Below are 26,253 nucleotides of genomic sequence, written 5' to 3'. Positions count from 1 at the left end.
AAACTGCGTTAAAATAATGATAATTAATTAATTAGTTAACGCAAAATTAACGTGTTTACGTACCCAGCCCTAAATTTTGTATAATGCTTTTCCACATTCACGGCTCTCAAAGGGCTTTACAACAAGGAACCACTCACACATTCACAGACACATTCATACACCAGTATACACAGACACTGGGGATGAGGCGGGTGTCTTGCCCAAGGACACAACGACAACATTCATTTGTGGGAGCTGGAATGGCACAGCCAACATTCAGATCAGTGGACAAACGCTGTACAGATCTAAACTACAGGGTCAGAAGTTTTTATGCAGGATAAAACTGAATATTTTTTTGTTTGTGGAGGAAATTCCTGTACTCCAAAAATTGCAGCCTTTGTTATTTGAAAATTGCGCTCATACAAATGGCTATAAACCACTTTGAAGGTTTTATATTACGCAAAATTTACTCTTGTGAGCTTTAAGTCTTGTTATAATGTTATCTTTTCAAAAACAGACCTGGAGTTGTGTTTTGTTCCATTCACACGTTTGAGTAATTATTAGTCTGTCTGCATCTCCAAAAGTCAAAATGAAGTGGTAGTTTTGAAGTTAGCTACTTTAACCTTTTTTTTTAAAGTAAAGATTGGCAATTCCAGAGTTGAAATCATCCAAATGATTCTAGTGAAGTTGTATGGATACCAGTTTATCAAACCTTGATCTCGTCAGATCTCAGAAGCTCAGCAGGGTCGGGTCTGGTTTGTACTTGGATGGGAGACTGCTGGGAAAATCAGGTACCACAGGGGGGCGCCAGTCGCTAAAACTGTTGTTATGTCCTTAGGCAAGGCACTTCACACATTGCCTAGTATGAAAGTGCTGCTTGCAGAGCTGTTTTAAGCCAGTGTGGTGCCTCTGAACATTATACCTCACAGGTGCCCCCCCCTCCCACACACACAAACACACACACACATACACACACCTTACCCGTCTGACCCCTGACACATAAACAAAGACATTTCTCATATATAATGGGGAATGAATGGTCATGTAATCTTAACTTGTTCAGTATTATCGTTATTATTATTGTTGTTATTATGAAATTAGTGTTAATGATGAGCTATGTATGGCCATTTAACATCTTCAAGAGAATAACATACAAATTTACGAAAAACATTTTTAAAGTTGTGTGATGTGGTAGCCAGACTCCACTCAATTTAAGTTCTCTTCAGGGACTAGGTCAGGAATCAGAATACACTAGACGGTTTGCAAGAGCCCCGGAGGTTGTAGACCGCGCACCGGCCAATCAGAGAAGAGCTGTGAAACCATGACGTCAAACTCAATGGTTAACAAAGTGGTCGAGATGGATGTAGACGAAGACAGACATTCTGTGTTGGCAATGATTCCCGAGATCGAGGATTTAAAGCCGGAACAAAGAGTTTGGTGAATTTTATCAAGAGGAAAGATGTTATTGTTCTTCTTCATGAGATTTGGCGCATATGTCACGACCAAATAGCAGCGACTGGTTAAATAAAAAACTACCTGCCTACTGTCGAGCGAACGAATCCTAATGCTGTGAGGTCACACGGTTTCTACGAAGTGAAACCAGCTGATGAATCAGGCTAGTCATGTGGTGCCCTCCCCACTGGTTGTGAATGGTTGGTACCACTGGCCCATATGGATAATCCGACCTTGGGTGTGAGTGCCGATGGTGGTCAGAGAGGCCAATGGTGCAGATTGACAATTGACAGCCTCGCTTCTGTCAGTCTGCCCCAGGACAGCTGTGACTACAATAGTAGTTTACCACCGAGTGCGGAGTGAATGAATAATGCTCTGTAAAGCATCTCTGAGTGTCCAGAAAAGCACTATATGAAACTGATGCATTGTTATGGAGTTTGAAACACAGGTCCTTGTTGAACCTTATATATTTTTTTGTTTGTGTTTACAGAGGTGTGTGACAGCCCCCTAGTGGCCGCTCTGCCCGCCGCGTCCTTCAGAAGCTCCTCTCAGCTAAGCCCCAGCCATGGACCGGTGTATGCCAAGGTCAACCGCAGAGAAGGTCAGACCCCGCTGCAAACCTTTCACTTTCTGACCTCTGCACCTGTGACTGTTGCTTTTCAGGTTCCTTCTTTCTCACCACACCAACTGTTCAAGCTGTAAATCTCACTTCTGATTTCTCTCATTTTGAAAACATGCCAAAAAAGTGTCAAATATTTACACATAGCAAAAGCTGTGAGTGTTGCCAAGCTGTTAGGTGTTGTTAGGTGAGTGTTAAATGTAAAAATAAACAGCTCTTTTACGTGAAATAACAGGAGCACTCTGTAACTTTTCTGTTTGAGGTTCTTGCGCACACTTGTCTCCATGGAGATGACACTGCTTTGCCTGGAATGTTTCACAGTATGGCATTAAATGTATCTATCTTGTATTCACTCACGTACAGGTATTTCTACTGTTAAAAGTGTTTTCAAGACACATCGTCAGCAGGGTTGCCTTTCCGCAGATCTGGCCTGATATAGAGAGTATAGAGAGCCATACTGTGCAGTTCCATAGGCAATGCAATTCCAACTCCTTGGAAACAAGTTGCTGACAGATCTTCTACCATAAAAGTTACGTAATTCACCTTTAAAATAGATCTTCTTGATCCATGTATCCCTGATCCCAATTTTCCCGTTGTTTTCCTGAATTTGATTATAAAGTGATTTTAAGGGTGTAAAAGTTTTTATGTCACAATTTATGGCATCTCCTGTTCAGTTGTGATTGTAGTTTAATGAGGTTCATTTGGTCTGACAATTTGGACTGATCACTAGCGGTCTACCTCACAGTGGTCATGTGATGTTGCTGTGACGTGTTGCTCAGTTGATTTAAACAGCTTTTAGCACTGTCTTCTTACCAGTGGAGGCAGGACGACAGCGCCATCTGCAGTCTGACTTCCTCAGGACAGTATCCCAGGTGTGTGAAAGTAAAAAAGCCCCTCGTCCCGGTTTATAGTCCCGTGGGCACGCTGGTGTTTCCAGTGAAGGCGTACACACGAGGACACTGTCGATATGAGGAACTCGGACTGCAGATGGCGCTGTCCTGCCTCCACCAGTAGGAAGACAGCGCCAAAACTTGTTTAAATCAGCTGAACAAACACGTCACAGCAACATCATGTGACCACTGTGAGGAAGAGCGCAGGGAGCAGTCCAAACTGTCAGGCAGTTGTGACTGTACTTGCCTAAGGACACAAACTGTCATTGTGTCCTTAGGCATGTCCACATTGCCTAGTATGAAAGTGATGTGTGCATGGGTGATGGTGATGGTGGTCTGAGGGGCCAATGGCGCATATTGGCAGCTGTGATTCCATCAGTCTGCCCCAGGGCAGCTGTAGCTACAATAGTATCTTACCAGCACTGAGTGTGGAGTGAATGAATAGTGATTTGTCAAGCGTCTTTGTGACATATGTCTGTGAAAAAGCGATAAATAAATAAAAAACTTACTTACTTAGTGCTGTTTTGAAATCAGTTGAAGCTTTTAGAGATATTTAGGCCTATCACAGTCATTTCTGTAGTGACTTATCCTTCAGTACATGACAAATGGAACAATTTTTGGGAGTCAATATTTAGTCACTTTTTCCCTTTTCTTTTGCGCTAGTGGGGAACTTTTTGGTATTTTTCTGTACTATGAAAAGATTAGAGGTGTGGGGTGATGGATACATAACACCTATGACTCATTATAATGACTAATTATTAGTCATTATTGATTAAAATAACTACTTAAGTGTTTACTGAAAGGTGCATTGTGTTGCTTTTCTCCGTGGACATGTTATTGCTTTGTCTGAAATGTTTCACAGTATCTATGACATTAAAGCTTTCTATTTTCATGGAGACCAAACCAGACCAAGTTACAGGTCAGATCTGTGGCAAGGCGACAGTCAGAATGCCTGTTTTTGAAGTATGTTTGAGCTATAAATCCACCTGTAATTGAATAAATGTAAAGTAGAGCTGTTTAACCCATTGACGCCGGATGCTGCGCAGCGCAGCGCTGAGTCCCCTGTCCGGATTGTCTGGTGATCAGCATAACTGGTAAAGGCGGAGCCACATCTGGAAGCATGGGGGGCGTGTCCTCTCGCTTCCATTCACTCCCATAGAGAGACACAACTGTATTGTCGCGTTAAACCTTTATTGTGGCATATTGTTTCCTCATTGAAAAATAATCCAAATGTATCCCGCACATTTTCCCATCAAGACCTGGTTTGAAGTAACAAACGTTGCTCTTTACTGCCAGCGCATGAACACGTTCAACCACTTGATCTGTTCGCTGTTCCAGACGCTCCTATAACAGGTGCCATATTGCTATGTCGTGTAACAAATGAACATGGTCAAACACAAATGTTGTCCGTGTCTTCACTGTCATTGTCACTGTCAGCATTTTTGTGTTTGACCATGTTTATTTGTTACACGACATAGCGATATGGCACCTGTTATAGGAGCGTCTGGAACAGCGAACAGATCAAGTGTCCTTTTACCAGTTACGCTGATCACCAGACAATCCGGACAGGGGACTCAGCGCTGCGCTGCGCAGCATCCGGCGTCAATGGGTTAATGTCATACTGTGGAACATTCCAGGCAGAGCACTGACATATCCATAGAAAGGTGAAGGTGACGGACCCCCAACCAAAAAGTTACATAGTGCACCTTTAATTCTGATATTTATTTAGTGCAGTTAGTTTTTTCTTTGAAGATATACTGTACATATAGAATCATTTTTGAGGATAATCCTGCTTCATGGTTATTGTTGTTTATGTATATTAGTTATTAACAATAACCGAAATATCATGATATTGTATCGTCAGAGTTCTCACAATAATATCATGGACCATCACAATATATCGAATCACAAGCCTCTTTGCTTAAATTAAGAGTTATGGTGCAGTAATAGCTAAAAAAAGACAGAGGGAACTACATAGACCATGATCCTTTGCTCCATTTCAGAGTCGAGAATAAGAAGAAATAACTGTTCTAAGCACTTTTAAGTTTTAGTTCTTTGGGTTAAGTCTTGTCAAGGCATTTTAAGAGAAAAAAAGTTGCATATGCACAGTTTTATTTACAAGCCTCCACAAAATATCGCAATAAATATCGTACCGTGAAATGAATATCGTACCGAGAGATTTGGATATTGTTACATCCTTAATCGTGAGCTTTCCCACAATTTCGAGAGAGAGAGATATGCCTTTATTAGTCCCACAGTGGGGAAATTCCAGTGTTGCAACGCGCAATTCAAGAACAGCAGGAAAATGGTAACATGCAGCAAAACAGATAATAGATAAAAGCTTAAAAATAATTTTAAAATAGACTTAAAAATAGACTCTAGACTCTTAAAAATAACTCTTTCGTGAGCTTTCCCACGATATCGCCAAAAAAGATCATACTATGAGGTTCATACCGTGAAGATATCGTATCGTGAGACTTGAATATCGTTACATCATTAATGTATATACTGTATTTTCTTCAACAATATATTGTACTTCAACTGTAATTATTAGAAACCATTACAAAAAGTGAGACAAAGTAAATTCTTAAAGAGTCCATATTATACTAATACATTTTCTGATCTATGTTCTAATGTAGTTTCCAGACCTGGAGTTGTGTTTTGTTTCATTCACACATGTTTAACACACAGACCCTGCACATTTACGCTGAGATCTTCTCTGAAACTGAAAACACTGTGTTCCACCTTGTGATGTCATGTGGTAATACAGAAAGTTCTCCACTGTGTTCTTAAACTCCACACTTCTTGACTTGAATCATGTGGATGATTTCAGACCTCTCTACTGAGCAAAAGATAAAAGGAGCTGAGAACCAGAACGCTTTGAGGTTTGGAGATGTAGAGACAGGTCACTCAGCATGTGTGAATGAAACAAAACACAACTCTGGGTCTGTTTTTGAGGAGGAAACAGCATTCTAACAAAGCTCACAAGAGTCAATTTTGTGTAATATTGGACCTTTAACTGAATTACCAGACAAGACTCCAAAAAACTAGAAAAAGTGAAATCTTAACATGAGCAGGTTTCGTCTCCTCTGCGGCTGGTGGGACTTGGCACAGCGGACGTGAGGCCCAAACACATTTGAATATGAATATGGACCATTCACAACTATACAAAACACCCCCCCGCTGTGTAATGTATTCAGCCCGAGAATGCAAAAAACTTCTACTATGACCACCGCCACTCTGAGCCTCTGTGGTAAATAAAACGTGTGCATTTAATCCGCATTACCTTATTTCCACACTTAAATAGGAGGAAGTAGGTATTTAAATCTATATAGCTTATCTTTGGTTGTCACTGGTTTCAAGCTGAGTTCAGACTCTGAGGAGGAAATTTGACTATTTTTTGTGTGGTGCTGATTAAAAGTTTGGTTTGTTTATATTCATGAAATCAAAACTGAAATCCATTTGTGTTTTGCTTTTGAAACGTAAAAAAATCAAACTGAAAATGAAGACCAAAGATTCATTTCTTTTACTATAATTTCGCCCAGTTTTATTACACAGAATTTACACCAGGAGCGTCAGCAGCATGTAATGTCGGCAAAGCTGCAAACGCGCATACTTTTAAAAGCTTCAATTTACACCAGAGACACAGATCTGCTCCTGTGACTCCAGCCTCTGTGCATTCTCACGTTTAAACACTAACCTTTTTACATTGCTCATGTATTCGTTGTTGTTTGGATGAATTATGTTTTAAATCACAAAACAAACATTGACAACAACATAGATGATGTTTTGCAGTGATAACGAATCATATCTGCAGTGCTGTGTTAATGAAACTACTCACTGTTTCAGTTTGGTCCTCTGCACCACGCTGGCCAGGCTGCCACCACCTAGTGCCTCTGCTGTTTCATTTCTCTCCAGCATCTACGTCAGGAATCAGAATACACTAGATGGTTTGTACAAAAACCTCAAAAGTTGAAGACCACGCACCGGACAATTCTGTGTTGTCAACGATTCCCGATATCAAGGATTTAAAGCCGGAACAAAGAGAATGTTTGGAGAATTTTATTAAGGGGAAAAGCTTAATATACCAGTTAGCCCCGATAGAGGTGCATTACATATATCATGACCAAATACCATATTTTCCGGGCTATTAGGCATTCTGGATTATAAGACGCCATTAAATGGTCTATTTTCAAACTTTTTTCACAAATAAACCGCACCAGACTTTAAACGAAACACAACAGTGTGATGGGTCAGTGGTTTTGTTTGTTTGGTGCGTTCACGGTGACTCTGGGCTTTGTTCAGTTGTGGTGTGTAGGGAGGGTGCTGTCTGGGACCAACGGATTGTCAGCGTGTTCACAGTGACTCAGTTGTTCAGTTGTGGCTCAGAGTGGCACATTCGCTTTTTCGGTTTGTTGATCCGTTCCGTTCCTCGTCGGTGTGGAGTGATGAGTTTGGCTGTGGGTGTTTTTCTTTGTGTGGTCGCTGTCTGCTCCATGTGTGTTTGTGTGCGCTGTGGGTGGTGTGGCTTTGTAGTTTACTGAAGTCGTGCTGGGACACCTGAGTGGATTCGTGTATGAGGCACTCTGCATTGCGGGGGGCACAGTCGTTTTTTGATGCGGTTAGAGGCTTAAGAGCGTGCCCAATAGCCCGGAAAATACGGTAGCAGAGATTGGTTAAATAAAAAAGTACCCACCTACCATCGAGCGAATGAATTCTAATGCTGCGAGGTCAGACAATTTCCACGGAAGTGAAACCAGCTAATGAATGCACCTTTTTCTTCAGAAGTTGTTCTTGTAAAGTTTCTGTCTGATGTCGTTAAGTGTATATTCATCCTCGGCAGCTATAAACTTTCTGTAGTTCATCACGAGTCATTCCCTGAGCTCCTGATGCGACACACGGTGTTTACACAACTGTAGTGGTTTTAGAGAACAGATTTTGAAAGAGCATCGGAAGTTTATTTTGACACCACATGCTTATTTCCCCTGCTAAAAATCCTGGAGACGCTCCGTTGATGCTGCAAAATCAGAACTCCAACTTAATTTGAGCAGCGTGTAGCGTAATGAAAGCCTCTGTAAATTGTCCGACCGGTTAAAATGGAAAGCGATACCTGCGCGTCTGATTTTGTATGCTGTGCTGCTGCTCTTACACGCTGTTACTGCTTTGGTGTAAATTGGAGGTTAGAGACGACAGTCCGAGCCACCTGGTGAAAACTTTGTAGTAACTTTTTACACCTTACTTACTTACTAAGACTTTTTCTTCAGACTTGACTTGTGAGCTTTAAGTCATGTTATAATGTTGTTACCTCCTCAAAAACAAACCTGGAGTTGTGTTTTGTTTCATTCACACATTTTTTTAAATTATTAGTCTGTCTAAACATCTCCAAAGCTCAAAATGTTCTGATCTACCTTACTTTTCAAATTAACAGCTCCTTTTACCTTTTGTTCAGTAGAGATTGGCAAAAGCTGGGTTTCACGTGACGTCATCAGATGGAGGGCAGGAAGTGAACTGACCGGAGGAAGCTAGTGAAAAACTATTGCGTCTTTGTCTGGAAAATGCCAATGTGTTGTGTAGTTTACGGCTGTGCCAATCGTTCTAACCGAGACAAGGAAAAGCGATTTTTTAGAGTACTGAAGATAGTCGTCCACAAAGGTCAGAAAAGGGGAAAAGCTGACAGAACAACACCGTAAAAAGTGGATTACAAGCCTACGTCTGCGGTTGGGAGGAGCAGAATCCACAAATACTCGTGTCTGCAGTGACCACTTTGTCAAAGGTTTGTTACAAAGCTAAATAGTTTTTTTTTGGTTTACCTAAACATAAACGAATCATTAACGACAAACCACTAACATACTTGCCGACACTGCAGTATTTAGCGACCATATTACATTTGTGAAAACCCGGACACCTTACCGGGGGTGGGAAGTGGGGCCTCGACATTGAGCTACAGTCATCCCTCGATATATCATGGTTCACCTTTCACAGTCTCGCCGTTTCTTGGATTTTTAAATTTTTTTTTACGGGTGGGTCAGGACTAAACCAGGTCTAAACCAGGAGTAATCTTGGACTTAAGAGAGAGAACGCCGAGCAGTTTGTCCACAAAGTGCGATCGGGCAATTGCTTTGGGACAGAGGACAGAGCTCCGCACCTCACCTCTGTCCTTTCTTCTGCGGTCACCTCCGAGCCCGTCCCGACAGTGAGTCCTGTTTGGTTTAGTCCTGGTTTAGTCCTGGTTTAGTACTGGATTAGTCCTCCTCTTCAGTCCTGGAAACAGTCCTAGATTAGTCCTGGGTTAGTCCTGGGTTAGTCTTAGTTCAGTTCGTGGCATAGGCAGCTCAAATGTTTGATATAATTTCACGAGTGCGGTGTTGTACTGCGAGTCTCCAAAAATTGAGCCGTGCAGGACTCTGTGCTGCAGGCTCCATTACGTAATAAATGAATCTTCAGGTCGTTACATAAAGAAGGAGGAAAATGACATAAGGACAACAGCAGCAATAAGTTTTAAGAAGGATGCAAAAAGGATTGCACCTCTCCTGTGTGAAAAAAGTGTATAAAGTGTGTGGTGAGGGGTTTTACAGACTTAAAACAGATATATCATTGTAAAATATAAAGTTGACTACTTTATGGATTTCACCTATTGCGGGTTATTTTTAGAACGTAACACCTGCGATAAACGAGGGAACACTGCACTCTCACTTCGCAACCTGTGCACGTGGCCTCCCACTTGTCCCGACCGGGATGGAAAACGGAGAATTTCTTGTACAAGTCATTGTTAAATGCACATTTGCACTTCAAGCATGTTGCAGACTGACTGACTGTGTCTGCTTGCTCCTTCTGAGTCACAGACGCTACGAGAGACGCTCAGTTTCATGCCCCCAATGAACGGTACTGAAAACCTGGACATTTGCATCACTTAAAAAAAAACAAAAAAAAACGGATCCCCAATACAGGACGCAAAAAACTGACATGTCCAGGAAAAATAGATGTTTGGTCACCCCGCATATACACATAAAATAAGAGAAACCCTCACTCTGGCGAAGACCAAACGATAATGATCACGTAGGTGTTTTGCACCAAGGTTGAGGACCCATCCACTGACAAATAAAGTTCTATGCCTCCAAACGTTTGTACGCCTTCATCTGTTGTCTGGTGTAGAATGATGTCTGGAGAACTAGGTAGTTTGGGATATCCACTGCCTCGATTGTCAGCAAATCTTTAACTTCGGTTGAAAATTCACTCATTTTCATAAGATAGGGGTCACGTCCAATATATTTGTCGACTAACTGCTCATACTTTTGCCTCTAAATCCTGACAATAAGAACTCTTCTCTGTATCTGTGTTCTCCAGAGCCGTGTTTGTCGTGTTTGTCTTCACTTCCTGCCTTCCACCTGAAATTCGTGCGTCATCGTGATCACGTGACTGAAACCCTCCTATTCCAGGGCTGAAATCATCCCAGTGATTCTAGTGAAGATGTATGTAGTTTAGATATGCGGGCTTTGTGTGTTAAACATGTGTAAATGAAACAAAACACGACTCCAGGTCTGTGATGTGACGTGATGAGGAAACAGCGTAGATCAGGGAATAGCGTTATAATGGGCCTTTTAACTCCGTGTACTTTCTTTGCTTCTGTGCGTAATAAAGAATGATTGAACACTTTCACAGAGCGCAGTCAAACCAGCTTCGTGCCATTTCCTCGTAGTAATTTAGGGCTGTGAGTATCTGCTTTAATTGAATTGCTCTGAGAGACTTTGTTAGATTTCCGTCTTATTTGAAGGTTGACTGCCCATATTACCCCGGACTCATCAGACGCCGTAACATTAGCGCTGAAAGGGCTCATTTTAAAGGCGTTGAGGAGACGAGTTGTACAAAGTTATGACATCTGATTATTTCTGCTGGTTTGGGCTCAACGTCGCGCGCACGAATCGACTCATTGGAGCTGTTTGATTGGCCTATTAAAGAGCAGGGTCCATTAACAATATGCATTCTTTTTTGGCTAATAATGTTCTATACTTCTTGAACTTCTACTGCTACTACTATTCTATAACTACTTCTACTACTTACACTAGTAATTCTGCCACTCCTCATACTGATAGTACTGATAGTAATAGTCCATAATACGGTATTTTCTGATCTGTGTTATAATGTTGTTTCCTTATCACAAACAGACCTGGAGTTGTGTTTTGTTTCATTCTCACATGTGTAACACACAAACCTGCACATTTAGTTCTTCTCTTAAACTGAAAACACTCTGTTCCACCTCGTGATGTCATGTGGTGATAAAGGAAGTGCTCCACTGTGTTTTAAAACTCCATACACCTTCACTAGAATCGTTTAGTTGATTTCAGCTCTGGAATAACCAATCTCTTCTGAACAAAAGGTTAAAAAAAAAAAAAAAAAGCTTCGTGGCATCAGAAAGTGGGACAGAGCATTTTGAGATATTAATGCAGGTGTTTTGAGGAAGTGACAACATTCTAACAAAGCTTAAAGCTCACAAGAGTCAAATTTGTGTAATAAACTACTTCTACTACTTACACTAGTACTTCTGCCACTCCTGATACTGATAGTACTGATAGTAACATTATTAAAGGTTCCATATTAGGGCTTGACCGATATGGATTTTTTTGTGGCCGATATCATACTGATAAAATAAGAGTTGGCGGTTCCATAGCCGAGAGAAAAACCGATATATTTAGTGATGTAAATGTTCAACTGATTATAAAACTTAGGTTTAACTGTAATGGATTTTAAATAGGGTTTATTTAGGTTACATTTACTGTTATTCTGCCTCTTTACAGTCATATTTAAAGACAGTATTCTTAGTCAACCTAATGGCATTTTTGCATGACATTCTAGTCAGTAAAGAAAGTAAGTAAACTACTGCTGTCAGCCTCTAGCGCTAAATGTGTGTGCGCCACAGTAATTAATCATGTGTAAATGCCAATCATTCACACCACTATTCACAGCTCGTTTACATATCAATGCACGTCCAGTAACATGTGCAGACACTATAGACACTTTACACTGGGCCAGTGTCAGAGAAAACAGGCTGTTTATGTGTGGGAGCTACAGCAGCTAAGAGCTAACCAATAACAAAGAACGAAAAGTAACTTCAAAACCCACACATTTACAAAACTCACCGCTCACACAGACATCTCTCAGATCATAAGTCTTCACAAATAAGTGTCCTTTTAATCCTGACTCAAAACGATAGACTGTCGACATGCTGGATTATAATTCTTTTTACAGACAATGTCCTCCGTCTGTGGGACAGTCTCTTCTCTGCATTCGCACTTTGATAAAAACAACAGTAGTTTTGTTTCTGTCCTAAACTGTGCTGAAGTTCACTTTTATTTATCATTAATATCGTGGATCAGACACAAGAGCATTTAAAACAGCACCTCAATGTTGTGCACGTGGATCTATGGCTGTGCACGGGTGTAAACAAGCGCACGAGTGTCGTGACTCTGAGGGTGCATTCAGGGACAGTACACTGTCACAGACACAGACAAATTACTCCTCTGATAAATATTGATGCTGCATCACATGTTAGGACATTCATCTATAGTAAATTGGATTAAATGGACATAATAAAGAGAGTCTAAGCTTTATAACGAGTTGTAACATGCCGACATGGACTATTGGCCCATATCGGCAAGATTTAGGCCGATATGTCTCCAGGTGCGCATATCAGCCAATAATATTGGCCATATATCGGTCACGCCCTTGTTCATAATACGGTATTTTCTGATCTATGTCATAATGTTGTTTCCTCATCACAAACTGACCTGGAGTTGTGTTTTGTTTCATTCTCACACGTTTAACACACAAACCTGCACATTTAGTTGTTCTCTTAACCTGAAAACACTCTGTTCCACCTCGTGATATAATACAGGAAGTGTCCACTGGGTTTTAAAACTCCATACACCTTCACTTGAATCATTTAGTTGATTTCAGCCCTGGAATTACCAATCTCTTCTGAACAAAAGGTTAGAAAAATAAGTTAACTTGAAAACTACAGCTTCATGGCATCAGAAAGTGGAACAGAGCATTTTGAGATAATAAAGCAGGTGTTTTTGAGGAAGTGACAACATTCTAACATGGCTTAAAGCTCACAAGAGTCAAATTTGTGTAATATAGGACATTTTTTATTCAAATAGACGTTAAATAGATGGATTTAAGAGCGTTTCCTAGAGACATGTGTGGAGGTTTTGTGTGTGGATGAGCCTGCGGCGAGAGGAGTCCTGAGTCTGGTTTGGGGAGTGAAGCGTAGTAAAGAAGTTTCATCTGAGAACAAAAGACTGCAGTATTTTCTCCAGTCACATTGTGAGCGGGAGAATATGGAGGATCATTTATAACAAGCTGCGAGAAACTGCCACTGACTGCGCTTCAGGTGGGGTCATTAGGCACTGTGCAAACGGGGAGAAGCAAAGGGTTTATACAATGTGTTTCTCCATTAGAAGGTTTAGTCGTGAAAATAACACATTTCACACTTGTTTTTAAAGGGTGGGTATTGTGCAAATCTTTTTTTTTTTTTTTTTTGCTTTCTACTATGTTTTAATGTTGTTTCCTCATCAAAACATGTCTGACCAGGTTTTAGATGTTATCCATAGGGGTGTCAAATTATCGCGTTAATTGCGATTAATTAATTACAGTCATATTTAGCGCGTTATGTTTTTTAATCGCGTTAATCTCATTTTTATTCTCTAACTTTACTGTTTCTGTATGCGAGTTGCTTTATTATAAAACCTGTTTTTATGTGTTGTTGGGACAACAACACACACACACACACACACAAAAAACACATTTATAATTTTTTTATATTTCGGTAATTCCACTCATTGCCGGAAACCCACACAAAACGCGCGCAGTAAGAGCGATGTAAACATTATGTTCACGCTGGCGGCGTCAGTCGCACAATGGACGAAGCAGTGCACAGGTAAAAACACATTCGTGCCTTGGAAATTATTCTCCCGAAGTGAAATATAAAATTGCCTACAACTTAAATGTCACTGGTGAAAACAACCTGCATAGACTCACGTCCTATAGTGACCTGCCACATGAGGGGACACGCACACAAACACACACAAACACACACAAACACACACCTTCATCATCGTCATTAACCTGAGAACGCGCGGACCACGTTTCCTTCCGTAGACACTGCGCGGACACCGACGTGCTCCCGTGAGCCGCGTGTGGATCGTGTTTTCTCGCGTACGCGGCGTAAACCGCGCTTCCTCCTGTGAGCCTCTAAACCAGAACTAACACCAAGACTAAAACCAGGACTTATCCAGTCCAGGACTAAACCAGGTCTAAACCAGGACTAAACCAGTCCAGGACTAAACCAGAACTAAAACCAGAACTAAAACCAGAACTAAAACCAGGTCTAAACCAGGTCTAAACCAGAACTAAAACCAGGTCTAAACCAGAACTAAAACCAGAACTAAAACCAGGTCTAAACCAGGTCTAAACCAGGACTAAACCAGAACTAACACCAGGACTAAAACAGGATTAATCCATTCCAGGACTAAACTAGGACTAAAGCAGGTCTAAACCAGGTCTAAACCAGGACTAAAACCAGTGATTTCATATATAAAGCATTTCTCTATCAATAATATTTTTCATATGGTTAAGGAAAGACTGGACTTTTTATTGTCTTTAAGTCGACAAAAGTTATTATGTTCAGATTTCCTCGTCTTTGCTACTTTACAGCAAACAGTTTCTTATTCATGGAGACTTGGGCTCAACAGACAATTTGGAGAGATTTGTTAAACAATAAATGACTTTATAAAGTCACTTTTTTTAATCTATATCAGTCTTTTGATCTGCCACAATAATGTAATAATGAATTTAAATGAAAATACCTCAAATTGAAGGCTTTTCTCAGCAATTTTTAGGTGAGATTAAAATGAGATTAATTAGATTAATTAATTACAGATCATAATTAATTAATCTCTCAATTTTTTTAATCGCATGACAGCACTAGTTATCCATGCACATTGCTCCACCCACAAGAATACGTCACATGTCACACGTCACTCATGCTCCCACACGACAATTCTGCATTAATGCACAAAAACATGATACAAAACTGTACACAGCAACTTGACAAACCTGATGCCACGTGCAGTAGTTTCATTCGCTGGAAGTACGCTGATTGTGTTCTGATAGTGCTCTGAAGGGGGAGGGATTTAGCATGGAGAGCAAAGGTAGGGGAGACTCAGAGCAACAAAAACGAAAATGAAACTTTAAGTATGTTTGATTTGATGCCTTTTTTTTTTTCTTTGTCCAAATGTTATCAATTCAGCATTAGCATTACATACAGACGGATTATTTGTTTTATCGAGCAGATGCATGTTAAACAGAATCAGCGCACTAAACAGTTTATTGTTTTTATGTGTGATAAAATAAGTTATGAGGCTAAATGAACATTAGTGGTGGGATGTGTTAAATGCAGGTGAGAGCGTAAATGACAAGAAGAAACGTCTCAAACTTCAGCAGTCGGAAGAGGTGTAATGATACATGTATTTGTGCTGAAATGTTTCGGTACGGGACGTTTGGGTTGGTGCAGAGCTGTGCATGAGTGAATTCACACAATTTGTGTGTTTACGGCCACTACATGTGCAGCTACACATAGGCTCAGCTCTTTAATATACACAATTGAACTCGTCCATGATTGGGACTGTGTTTCCTGCAGTGCTTTATAGTTAGGATGGCCACCTTGACAACAGTTGCCCCCCGCCTTGACGACGTCCCTTCGAACCATGTGAATCCTCCCAAAACTATGGTTGTCATGCCCCGGTCCTCACTTTCATCCTTCAACTGCTGGGGACATTGTAACTGCAGCAGATCTGCATTTACTGCAGACAGTGTGGACTGTGAACTATACAAATCTGAAGATTAAGGAAAACTTGATGCTGGAACTGTTAGTGCTGCTCTTTACTTTTTGAAAAGTTTGGTTTACTGTTTACAAGGAATTTATTTTTTTAAATACTATTTCATACATTTGTTGCTTATATGAGAATATTTTATTAAACTTATTTGTATTACCAAGCAGCACTTTGCATTTATTTTATATTCCAATTTGTATAATGTTGAACAAACTGATGGTTTAATAAACACACAAATAAACAATCTGCAAATGATTTTGCCTTTTGTTTCCATACTGCACAATGAACTGAATCATGACCTCAAAACTGAGGTACGTACAGGACCGTGATTTTTGTACCGTTATACCCCAGTAGCCAGACATCCACTCATACCTGATTGATACACCTATCCCCGCCCCCTGAAATCTGCTGAAATCCTATAAGACACTGACGTGATGCAGACAGGATAGCGGCTCTATTTGCAGGACACATGCACAGTAGAGTGACGTAGTCTGATAATCCCTCTATAGATACTTTGCAGTGACACAACTCTAAGGCAGAGCTTCTCAATTATTTTCTGTCGCCCCCCCCCCCCTAGGAAGAAGAAAACATTTCGCGCCTCTCCACTCTCCGCTGCGTCTATAAATAGTATGATTTGTATTCACAAAGTGGGATGATTGTTGGTAATATTCAGCACGTTTTCACTGAAAAAAACTCAAGCGGCTTATCTATGTGATTAGGGTGTTATGTCTTTAGGCAATGCATTAATGTATTTGGCTTCGTGCTGTCCGCTGCCAACATTTTTAAACACTGTAAACACACCGGTCTTTACTTGTTTCCCACCGTAGTCACAGTGAAGCCGAGCACTACATACGCTTTGTCATATTTCCTCGTCATTTGTTCACTATCTCCGCCTTTCTTTTCATAAATATTTTTCCATGGTGTCTCTTGTTTGTTCACTGCACTTCATATCTCCTGCTCTGTGTTGTGTGTGTTGTGTATGTTGTGTGTGTGCATATGCTTGGTGCAAAAAAAACAACACTATACTGCCAACTACTGTAGTAGATGTGCAATTACACTTTATTCTAGTACAGCAAAACTATTTTAGAAGGACTGTGCTAAAGGGTGTCCTACCTGTATCTGCATTGGTGGAATATTAATGAGTTACCATGGCGACACAATGTGCACTTTAAACATTGTCAAAAAAAAGTTTTAAGATTGTCTGAAAACTCAAGTAAAAATACAAAATGCTCTTTGTGATTGTCTAATTATTGGAATTAAAGACTAATTTGAGCTTCAAACAGATAATAACAGAGACTTCATTGACACTGACAGAGTATTGAAAAGTGGAGTGTTCGTGGAGTCTTTTCTCACGTTCTTTTTTACATTAGCATACACGGCGTAGGTTTGTAGTCAGGATCGGGTTTTGGTGGCTTTGCCTGAGGCGAGGGAAGGACAAATGGGAGCGTGTCTCTTTTGGAGATAGTTTGGGAGCAGAGCGTTTTTTATCTGCGCGCGATGCAAAACTGAACCTGCTCCACGGAATCACACAAAACATCAAACCAAAGCTCACACAGGCCTCCACCAAAATAGACACACGAGAGGAGAATCTGACTACTTTATATTTGGTTTTGTTAAGTTGAAAGAAATATTGTAGGCGTTAGCAGTGAGTGGTTTGAATATGAACTTCCAAGAGTGTACTGTGCTTTTTGAGAAGGTTGTCCCTTGAAATGTCTCTCATTACGGGTTTGGCAAAGTTTTAACTGTATGTGTCTTCATGGATGGTAGCTCCTGAAAGCAGACTACACGTGTAACTTTTCAGGTGGGAGTTCTGCTACCTGTTGTCTCCAACTCCAAGAAGTTATTGCTTTGCTTAGAATATTCCACTGTGGCCACGTTTACATGATGTTTTTTTAATTCTGAATTAATTGTTCGGAATTAAATTGTTCGAAATTAAAATATTCTCCTTCAAGTTTACATGGAAAACACTTTATTTTTATTTGCGTTTTTATTAAACCAACAATTTGTTTGAACATTACACAAACAGGGAAATAAAATAAATGCAAAGTGCTGCTTGATAAAACTAATAAGTTAAATCAAATATTCTCAAATAAGCAACAAATGTATGAAATATAAAAACAAAAAATAAATTAAGTACAAACACTAAATGAAACTTTTCAAAAAGTGAAGTGCAGCACTAACAGTTCCGATATGAAGTTTTACTCAATCTTCAGATTTTTGGCCAGAAAAAACAACTTGTCCACATTATCTCCAGTAAGAGCAGATCTGCTGCGATGACCATAGTTTTGTGAGGATTTTCAAAACTAAAACACTTTAAATCACCTTTATTTAAGTGTCTGGGGGTTAGGAAGGTTCTGTTTGGACAGAGACACAAACATATTTACATCGACCGGAAGAAAACACACACTTCAGCTGCTACCGGCTTTTCTGTCATCTCGGTTTGTCGTTACTCCACGGACACAAACATGATCCAAACTTTTTTTGCAGTCATTCCAATGATAATTGCTAGTGATGGGCGAATGGAGCCTCGTGAAGCATTGACACCTCAGTTGCAATATTGTCTCAAATGGTTGGACGTGTCTGAGGCCTTGGAGAAACACTGACCTCTAGTGGACAAATTTAACCATTGACACACAGGTGTCTCAGCATCGATGAAATATTGTTAGTGTAAGACAAAACTTGTGTGCAGAGCGACACCGTACCAACAACAACAATAATAATGATGATTTAAAATAATATTTAAAGAGCAACATAAATAACATGCTGTAAATAAGAAAATAGGTGTTACCTTGTTAGGTGGAATTAGATCAAAGTGATCCCAAACCATGGATCGTTTTTTTCCACTTGTAGATGCCATCGAAAATGAAACACATGCCAAAAGTCGCCAAAATCACCACTAACGTCACACAATACTCCTCACTACCCAACATTTTTTAAGAAATATTGGCGCATCTTTTATACTGTAGCAGATTAGCGCTCGTCAAACCACAGAAGTGCGCTGAACACTGAACAGAGCGGAACATTCGCTGAGCCAATGAAACGCTTCGATACACTGAAGCGATTGACACGCAGAGTGAAGCAGTAGGGGGAGGGGCCAACACTTCCACGACGAGCTCCAAGGCAGTGCTTCAGAGCAATTTGTTTCAGAAAGAACAAGATGCTCCAGAGTTCCGTCTCATTTGACCATCACTAATAATTGCGCATTGGCTGGAGAATTCCCTCATCACCCTTTACGTCTGTCAGCTGAGGAGGATAAGGGAAGAGTGTCGGAGAAGGAAGGAAGAAGACAAACTGAGTCAACGGCTGCTCTACCTCAGCCCACTCCCACATCCCGCTCACAAATCCAAAGAGACGTGGATGAAAGTCCGAAACCAGGACTGGTGGAGGACCCAGAAGGGCGACCCAACGAGCATGAACTGAACGACCAACATTATTTTTAAGAAGCATAAACTTTTACATGATCAAGGAATAAATTAATTTGGCTTTAAAATCAGAATAAACCACCCACTTACTTCAGCATTAATTTTATTTCTGAATAATCATTTTCATTAGGAAGTGCTTACATGGTGTTTTCAAAGCGGAATTCATTTTTATTCAGAATTAAATCATTTTTATTTGGAATTATAACTCTCATGTAAACGTTGCAAGTATGACATTAAACTTTCCATCTTGAATTTATGTAATTCATCTTATGTAATCTTGATATTGCTGAAAAAAAAAAAAAAAAAACTTGAAAAACATTCAGTCTTACCTCTCCAACTGACCTGATCCGTACCTTGGCCTGGTTACATCACCTACTTGTTTCCATGGAGTTCGACAAGTTCAACTCAAGCGTTCGTCCACTGACCCACAGGTTGGCGGTGCGATTCCAGCTCCCGAGGATGAATGCTGTCATTGAATCCTTCGGCAAGACACTTAACCCACCTCGCCCCCAGTCTCTGCGTACGCTGGTGTATGAGTGTCTGTGTGTGTGTGAATGGCTGAGTGGTTCCTTGATGTAAAGAGCTTCGAGAGCCGTGAAGGTGGAAAAGCGCTGTATAAAAATGTGACCATTTCCCATCTCCGTAGAGACAAACAGGAGGCAGACTCTCCACCAGAAAAGTTGCACAGTGGACCATTAACTCTTCTATTCTTCGATCCACGTATTATGTAGACTTTATTGTTCTTTTAGGGACCCTGCATTGGACCCATTAGCAATCGTCTGGATCATTGAACAGCGAGTGCCTATAGAAAGTGGGAACCGTAGACTGTAAATGGACATAACTAACCTGCAAGCTGCTGCGGTCCAAATAAGAAGTAAACATGGGGGGGCTTCTGGTTCTATCGAGTCTGTTTCCTCTCTCTCTCTGTAACTGCTGCTGTCAGGCTCCTGATTTGTGTGTTCGTTTAACCCTCTCTATGCGATCCTGGTGTTTTTATGTTTTTTTTAATGTTTTTATGTTTTCTATTTTGTCCGTAAATACATTCCTAATCCTAATATGAAACTCAGTTCCAAATTCACTCCTATAACTGCTAGCCGCGGGAGCTTCATTTGACTGACCGAACGCTATAGGTGTGTCATCTTACCCCTGTAGGCAACCTGAACAGTCTTAAAAAAGAGTCTGGGAGTTAAAGTAGTGCACACACATGTCTCTCTATAGGCAAGTTTCAGCTGACGTCATTGTTATTAAAAGCCCGCGTTGCATGCTGGGAAATATTTTGGTCGTAGGCAAGAAACACGGTAGCGGTCAAACACAGTGCGTAACCTCGTGTATTTATCCCCGATAATGGTAAATTCCTGCTGCATTATTGGATGCACAAATAGAAGCACGGAAGAAGGAAAATGTCTTTTTCGTATTCTGAGTGAAAAGAACCACTAACGGTGAATTAAATGGCTTTCAAACATTCGCAGAGCAAACGTAGAAGATCCTAACAAACCGTGGACTCCAACAAGTTCAACAACACATCGAGACTCTTGGAGGTTTTCATCTTTTCTGCTGTGAATGGCCCAGGAGTTTCCACCAAGTCATTGTGGATATCGCCCAAGTGAATATTTGTCCAGGTAGTTGGTGATTCTGACCAGAAATTTGGTTTGGTCCACCTTTTGTCGGGGTTGAAAAGGGTCATTTGGCTCCATCGATGCTTATGACCAATTTCTGGTCAAATCATCTTCAGTCCTCTGCCGTTAGAGTGGATAAATAACTGGGATCAATACCCTTTACGTGCTTTCTCGCTCCGTCCGTCATGTTGAATTAGTGTTTATTGCCGCCGACCAAAATAATTCCCAGCATGCAACGCGCGCTTTTGTCAACAATGAAACTGGTTCAAAACAGGCACAGGTCTCCGATTCAAGTTGATTTACATGATTCAGCCACACGGCATCTCTTCACATCGCCCCTCTACAACGTCCCCACACAGAAAACAGGTGCATTTATAATAGCCATCTGACAAATATTAACTGACTGCATAACTTGTTGATTTAGCATATTCATAAACATACACAGCAAGTTTGACCCAGCAAGTGTTTATCATAGATTGGCGTATGCTAAAGGTTTCAGACCCACCCCTTAGCTGTCACATATACAGCCCAAAGTCCATACTACATCATATCCCAACACATTGCACTACTTCTACATTGCATGGTGAATTAACATGAATGAAACATTAAAAACATAGAGAATGATTCCCACAGGTGCCACACACTAGAGGATTCTTTGGTCTTTAACAATCTTTAAACGTGCATCAAAAAGCGCACACCACAGACACGAGGAGAATTTCATGAGACTTAAAATCTCCGATCGCAAAGACTACAGCAGGATCTGTCTGCGGATCATAGGTTATAAAGTCCGTTGTTTCCTGTGTTCAAAAGATCAGAGCTCTGCACTTCTAGTTTGGATACAAGTTACAACTGCGTTATGATTACTTGTGAAATGTGGTGCAAAACTTCAGATACCTGATTTTTAAAGCATACAAGTTTGGAGTTAACATCCACAGGAAGTAGAGTCACTATCGCTAATCTGCAGTTTCAGCTCGATCCCTGCGCTGTGTGGATGTAAACAGACACACGTGAGGCTTCTAAATCGCACACGAAGACAAAAAGTCAGGTCACACCACCTTGAACTCGGGGAGAAGCAAATCGCATCCAAAATCGGGCAAATTCTCCTGTAGTGTGTGGCAGCCTTTAGTCTATGGCACTGTTTCCCAAAGAATGGGACTCAACCCTCAGGTGGGTTGCCTTGTTTTGGAAATATTTTATTGAGTATTTTGTTCCAATATTGCTGGTTCATTTAAATGTTGAAAAGAAAAAGAAATGGTCTACATTTAACGTCCAAATAGGTAACTTGTGGATCCTTTTATTGCTGCTTCAATGACTCTTTTTCATTGTTTAAAACTTGAGTAATACTAATTGTTCAGAGACACGATCACTCAGTCAACAATAAAATATCCTCATTAATGTTCAATAATGGTCAAATCCATCTTTATTTTGTGATTTATAAATAATGTCTTGGGTCACGAATGTTTGTGACTTTTAAAATATGAGTCCCCAGAAAAAAGTTTGTGAACCGCTGATCTGTGTTACCGTTTTTAGAGCTTGGGCCGCCTAAAGTGCCATATTATCCGGGCTATTATGCGCGCTCTTAAGCCTCTAACCCTATCAAAAAACGACTGCGAGCTCCACAATCCAGAGTGCCCTGTACACGAATCCACTCGGGTGTCCCAGCACGACTTCAGTAAACTACAAAGCCGCAAACACATGGAGCAGACAGCGACCGCACAGCGAAACACACCTGCAGCCACACTCATCACTCCACACCGACGAGGAAAGGAACGGACGAACCAACCAAAAGAGCGAGTGCAACGTGCCGCTTCCAGACACAGCTGAACAACTGAGTCACTGCGAACACGCCGACAATCCGTTGGTCCCAGACACACCCTCCCTACACGCCACAACTGAACAAAGCCCAGAGTCACCGTGAACGCCACAAACAAACAAAACCACTCACCCATCCAACTGTTGTGTTTCCTTTAAAGTCCGGTGCGGTTTATTTGTGAAAGAAGTTTGAAAATAGACCATTTAATGACAGTGCGTCTTATAATCCAGAGCGACTAATAGTGTGGAAAATACGTGTCACCTGCTTGTTTCCATGGAGAGAGATCATTTTTACACCATACTGTGGAACATTCCAAGCAAAGCAGTAACAGAGACATGCACTTACTATACCTTTCGACCAGGAAAAGTTATATGGTGCGTCTTTAATTCTTTTATTTTCTTCACTGTAAATATAAGTATGACCTCTTCTTTGAGCATTGTCCTTCGCGCTCCTCCTCCCCCCGCCGCGTTCCCAGTGCAGTGACAGACCCAACTGCTCTGGATCCAGCTCTACGACAAAGCTTTGGACTTATATTAGCGGCGTACATCATCTTACGGTACATCTGAGCTATAGACCGAGCTACAGATTTACTAAGACAATAAAAAGCGAGTGGGGAGAGCTGTCTGCTGGAGTGGGCTTTCTGAGCAGTTCTGGCCCCGGCTGCGGCTCTACAATACAAAAGAATCATTTTTTTTTTTTCTCCGTTGCTCCGTTGTTTTATTGCAATGCCAAAGCTAAGGCACGTCAGGGAGAGAGGGACTTCAGCGGTGTTTGTGCAAGAGGAGTAAGAGGAGTACAGGCTCGCATTCCTGGCTTTGGGATTCCTTTTATGCGCTGCCATTTCGAGGGCCACTGAGGCTGACCGTTCAAAAGATATTATATTTTGTTTGGAATTGTTAATTATTATGGCGACAGTCCTGACTTTTCGTCGTTCTGGACCTGCGGATACAAGCTGGGAGTGGGTTTGAAAAGGCCAGTTGCTGCAAAAAATTGTATCTGTGAAGAGCTGGGGCCATTTTAATACAGAAAGTTGCCTGTAAATTCATTAGTGAAGTGTCATGAATAAGGATTTGCTAATATACAAATTTGACTGTATATTTTGACTTCATTAAAAAGGAAGTGCACAATTTTTTCATGTTAGAAAGTTCATTGTATCTTTCTCCAGTACAGACATATTGTAAAAGCAGCTCTTAAAGGGCCCATCTCATGCAAAATCAAGTTTTCAGAGCTTTCTACCTTCTAAGAGTGATGTGTGGGCCTTGTATATGTCACTGAAGTGGTTTTTAGATTGATTTGGCTTTTTTTTTTTTAACAAATTGCAGCGTATTTCTGCCACCCTCCCACGTGACAACGAACTAAAGCTGCTACAATGATGACGCGGCAGATAAACCTATGACGCGTTTGACGTAGCAGAAAGCGCTACACACCCGCCCCCCTCCACCGCCTCCACTGCACATCGTCTGACAACTCCCACGTGAACACCTAAACAAAAGCGACAGCATAAGCTCATTGTTCTACACTGCAGTTACACAATATAATAAGTTTATCTACTAGTGTTTATTAATACTTTACCAATCAGTAATGTTCAGCTGATGTGGACGCGGTGCTTGAGCTTCGTGCTCCTCAAAGTCCTCGTCTGATTCCGGGTCCAACACATGCAGCTGAACGCGCTGTATCTCCATGATGAATAAAAGTTTATTCCTACAGCTATCAGGGTGCACACCTGTCTCCCCCTCCCTCCCTGAGATGGGCGGAGGAAGGGCGGCTCACTCAGAGCCTACTTCATGTTTGGAGGGCGGAGCCTGTGCTTTCTCAGGACGGGTGGGGGGATGAGTAATAGTCGGACTTTCACAGTTCCTGGTCTGTGATTGACTCCAAGAAATCTGTAAGATTTCAGAACTATTGTGTAATGGATGTTCCAAAACCCAAATTGTGCTTGTTTATGTGCAGAAGATACAATGTGAAAAGAGTTATTTTGCATGAGATGGGCCCTTAAAGGTCAAAATGGGGCCGTTGTGTACCATTTATAAAGCTTTTTTTAATCTTCAGCGAACCAGGAAGTAATGATGGTGTGCTATTAGCATGCTAGTTGTTATTAACATAATAGCAAAATTCTGCTGAAGCCCCTGAAAGTTATGAAACACTATGGATGGCAATGCATAAGGAAAGCGAGAAACAACCCACCACGACCAACTATATGAGAAACTACACAGTTAGAATGTGCACTCTAGCATGCTAGTTGACTCTAGCATGCCACTTCACTCTTTTATGAAAGGCACTTGATGTTTTTTAATTGTGAATGAACTGTTCTGAATTAAACAGTTCTGAATTATAATATTCTGCTTTGCGTTTATGTGGAAATAATTCTGAATTGAGAAAACACATTAAATTGTCTATTTAATTCCACTTAATGTCTGGTCTCAAAGTCTTGTTCTGAATTAAATAGTGGGGAATTAAAATATTCTCCGTTGACATAATAATTCCAAATTGAGGTTTACTTGGAAAACTAATAATTTAATTTCGCTCAGTGTCTGGGGGTGGGGAAGGTTCTGATTGGACAGAGACACTAACGTATTTACGTCGACCGGAAAAAAACACACACTTCAGCTGCTACCGGCTTTTCTGTCATCTCGGTTTGTCGTTACACCACAGACACAAACATGATCCAAACTTTTTCCTCCGTTGTTCCGATGATAATTGTGCAGCAGCTGGAGAATTGTCTCATCACACTTTACGTCTGTCAGCTGAGGAGGAGAAGGGAAGAGTGTCGGAGAAGGAGGAAGAAGACAAAGTGAGTGTGAGGCTGCTCTACCTCAGCCCACTCCCACATCCAACTCACAAATCCAAAGAGAAGTGGATGAAAGTCTGGAGAAGGGTCGTCGATTGTGGCTGAAGGGTTACATGACGAGCATGTGCTGAACGACTGCAATTATTTTTAAGAAGAATAAAAGTTTACATAATCCAGGAGTAATTAATTTGACTTTTAAATAAGAATAAACCACAGACTTACCGTATTTTCCGGGCTATTAGACGCGCTCTTAAGCTTTTATCCGCATCAAAAAATGACCACGTGCCCTGCAATCCAGAGCGCCCTATACACGAATCTACTCAGGTGTCCCAGCACGACTTCAGTAAACTACAAAGCCGCACCACCCACAGCGCACGCAAACACACACGGAGCAGACAGCAACCGCACAGCGAAACACACCCACAGCGACATTCTTCACTCCACGCCGACGAGGAACGGAACAGAGGAACGAACTCTGAGCCACAACTGAACAACGCCCAGAGTCACTGTGAACACACCAAAGAAAGTCCCACTGACCCATCCAACTGTTGTGTTTCCTTTAAAGTCCGGTGCAGATTATTTGTGAAAAAAGTTTGAAAATAGACCATTTAAAGGTTGTATGGAGGATTTTTTTTGTTTCAAATTGTCAATGATAGCATTATAGAGGTGCAGTAGCCTTGTAATTATGATGACCAAAAAAAAGAGAATAAAAATTCATCAACTCTGGACGTGGTGGGGCTAAACATTTGCCAATAGATAACAACACTGCCTCGTTATCTGTTAGCTG

General features: G+C 41.0%; 1 pseudogene; it reads left to right on the top strand.

Annotated features, from left to right (window-relative positions):
- Positions 1–1,908: 1,908 nt before the first annotated feature.
- Positions 1,909–26,253, top strand: part of LOC110160237 (contactin-associated protein-like 4) — a 513,033-nt pseudogene continuing 488,688 nt past the window's right edge.

Source organism: Boleophthalmus pectinirostris, unplaced genomic scaffold, assembly GCF_026225935.1.
Source record: "Boleophthalmus pectinirostris isolate CB_2022bp ecotype Guang Dong unplaced genomic scaffold, ASM2622593v1 HiC_scaffold_7, whole genome shotgun sequence".
Classification (NCBI taxonomy): domain Eukaryota; kingdom Metazoa; phylum Chordata; class Actinopteri; order Gobiiformes; family Gobiidae; genus Boleophthalmus; species Boleophthalmus pectinirostris.
This window is presented reverse-complemented; position numbering and strand designations above follow the sequence as displayed.